Source organism: Apteryx rowi, unplaced genomic scaffold (genome assembly GCF_003343035.1).
Source record: "Apteryx rowi isolate R43461 unplaced genomic scaffold, aptRow1 scaffold_54, whole genome shotgun sequence".
Classification (NCBI taxonomy): Eukaryota; Metazoa; Chordata; class Aves; order Apterygiformes; family Apterygidae; genus Apteryx; species Apteryx rowi.
The window spans coordinates 2,638,633-2,641,966 of NW_020450805.1; positions in this window are offsets into that span (position 1 = coordinate 2,638,633).

A 3,334-nucleotide genomic window follows, 5' to 3' on the forward strand; every position below is an offset into this window, starting at 1 on the left:
CACATAGATAATACACACCTTCCACCCCTTCCTCTTCAAATCTCTTAGTACCAGCACACAGCTAATTCAGGTGTCATTTAGTGAAAATGGCATTAGTCCTGGACAAGTCAAAAAACCTTTTTTCTTCTAACAGTTTGCAGCCAAAGTATTCCCAGAGTTTTTCCACATCTAATTCAGTCTCCAAGACAGAGGAAGGTGCCTGTACTATAAGAAGTAGGGACATCCCTAGTCCCTTCTATTGCTGTTCAACTGTTAAACAGCTCCATTTCTTTATTTTATGCTCAGCACAGCTCAAGGTTTCACTTTGCAGATCTTGACGTTTGTTCAACCTTTTACCACTCACAATCTCCTCCCCTTCAGTTATACAGCCATCTATCGTGCCTTCCTTATTGAAAAACACCCTGTACTTTCCTTTCTGTTTACTGTCTTTTACTGCCATATCTACCATATCCAGTAGTGATGTGTACGCAAAAAAAGCATTCAAAGCCACAATATTTCTGAAGCCAGTGAAGTCCGAACTTTCGAGATAATCAGGAGGAAGGTTAGGCTTTGTATTCAGCACACTTGGGAGGAATAACCCCTATCTGCATCTTGCTCCATGAGAACGAACTTCAGACTGTCCTCACCACATGAAGAATGTCCAGGACCATGGATAGGAGCATAGCTTAAGAGCAGTGATGGCCTAGTGGACCCGAGCGCAATGTTGCATTTGTCCTGCAAGACTCTTTCTAGGGCAGCCTTCATAATCTGTACTAACAGAAAGGTGACATGGATCAGGCCACTGGCTCAGTAATTGTTTTTCTTTCTCTTCAGGTGAGGCATCCTAAATGAACATGAAGGAAGATGAGCTAATTTCCTACTACTGCACTAAAGGCATTTCCAAATGTTTTATGAAGCAGTGCAAGGCATATGGGAACCATTGTGCACTGAGCAGCAACCTAAACATATCTGGTCGAATCAAGATGTTTGACTCTGATTCTGCAGATGGCTCTGTGATCTTCAGTATCTTCAGTATCTTGCTCGGATGAGCGCAGGGGAACCTGAGTTTGATTTCTCGTCCCAAAGGATGCCAGTTCTAATGGGGCAGCGGGGCTGGAGAGGAGCTTAAATGGTGGGACACGCAGGTACATGCCCATTCTGGGCAGAGCCAGGAGAACTTGGTGCTCTGACAGGAGACTGCCGTGCCCTGCTGGAGCACAGGACTTTCCCTCCCTGAAGCAGGTCTCAGAGAAAAGCCGCCTAATCAGAGACCATCTGAATGATACTTAATGTCTATGTATTTCCCTCCTGGCTGCCTGATTCCTGAGCTGCTTCTTGGTTGAGCCTGGGATAGCAACTGATGGGGGAAACTGCTTTCAAACTGTTTAATAACAGTGATGGTAACCTTTGACCTTGCTGAATGGCAGTGCTTTTGACCTTTCATTTGTTAAATAATACAACCACTTACTTCCCGATCCTTATCGGCATTTAGTAATTGGGGTCAAGACAAAGCAAGGCAGAATACAGTTACCCACCAGACTTTACCAAACCAGGAAGAATTTCCTTAAGCTATAGATTTCCTTTATGATAATCTTCAGTCAAGACAGGCAGAGACTGGAGACTGGGTGGCTTAGAAGATCCATAACAGGCTAAAGAGCCTCTCAGCTGTTAGCATCTGGTTTGAATCCAGTTGTGGTTGACAGTGGCAGAAATTCATTATGATCTCAGGTTGCCTCTCTGACTCGCATGAAATGAGTTTGGGTTGCAGTCATAGTGTTTACTGGCCAGATAGCCATATCATAAAATATTAGTGTAACAGATGGTTGTAAAAATATCAGTGATTACATGAATTTACAAAGCCTGAACACTCCTAATACCACAGGGAAAATCAGAGCAAGACAAGGTGGTAGGCGACAGCACAGACAGGAAGCTTGTGGTCACCCCTGCACGTTCTGTGTGATTCACACTGAAGAGAGGTGCTTACCTTCAGGAATCTGAATTGCTTTTTGTGAGATTTAAGTAGAACTAATGGGTCAGATTGCACGCTGTACATCTCATTAAACATCTCACTTGACAGAAAAGCAGGTGACAACTGCTACAGGCAGCAGCCCCAGGATGAGTGTTTACCTTAGATGTGAATGGGAAAGAGGTGAAAAAGAAATGCAAGGATTTATGACTTGACAGTGAAGCTAAATATACGTGTATATGCATATATATTGATACAATGCACACATATAAAAGTTTAAATTTCCTGAAGATATCAGACACAAACTTTACTTGTCCAAGCAGCTGCACGCTCTCATTACTTATTTATTGAATTTTGTATTAAGCTGGTCTGCAAGGTTTTTAGAGCAGGAGCTGTTTTGTGGATGTCTGTATGTGATTCAGCAAAATGGGCCCCCAACCAGTGATTTGAATGCTGGCATTTATAAATAAAAAAAAATCTATTTATAGATATACAGGAACCAAATAATAAGATCAGTAATAATGACACAGTAAGTACTGAGATTCAGAGGGTTTTTTTTGCTGTTGTTCATGTAAGGAGTGGGGAATATAGATCCCTGAGTGGTATCCCAACCAAAGCACAACATAATTGTATGTCTTCCTATTTTTTTGTGCTGATGTGTGGGTTTAGGCCTCTTGAAGTCGAGGAACCACCCAGGAAAACCACCCCTAATTGCATTCATAACAGGTGTTTTGTCACAGCGTCTCTGGGGGACACAGGACTTGCACACCCAGATCCACCTGCCCGGGCAGCTGGCCGCAGGCTCTCTCCRGAACCCTGCTTTCTCCTGGGGCACAGGCTGCTCCAGGCCAAGCCGCCGGCTGACTCCGGCCTCCCCCCGCCCGGGCTGGCCCTGCTCCCCCAGCTGCCAGCGGAGGGGCGGCCCGGGAGGGAGCTGCCGCCGCGGGGCCCCGCCGTAGCCCCGCAGCTGAACTACAGAGGCCGCCACAAGAGGCTCCGCTCCCCGGCTCGCCCCCGCCGCTGGGCCCGCAGCCCTCGGCCTCGGCACGGCGGCGGCGGCGGCGCGGGGCTGCCGCCATTGCGCGCCCGAGCCCGCCCGCCAGCGCCGTTCCCTTGGCAACGGGAGGCAGGGAGGAGGGAGCCGCCGCTGCCATGGCGACACCGCTTCTCGCGCGCGCGCGCGCGCGCTCTTCCCCCTCCCCCCCCGCGTTGCCACGGCGCTGAATTTGATTGACGTCCTGGTTCTGCCGGCGAGCAGCGGCCCGCTCCCTCCCCCGCCCCCCAGCGGAAGTAAGCGGTCACCTTTGACCCAGGAGCCGCAGCACGGCGCGGCTCCCGCCCGCCCTAGCGACGGTTGCCTGGCAACGGGTCCGCGGCGTCGCTGCCCGC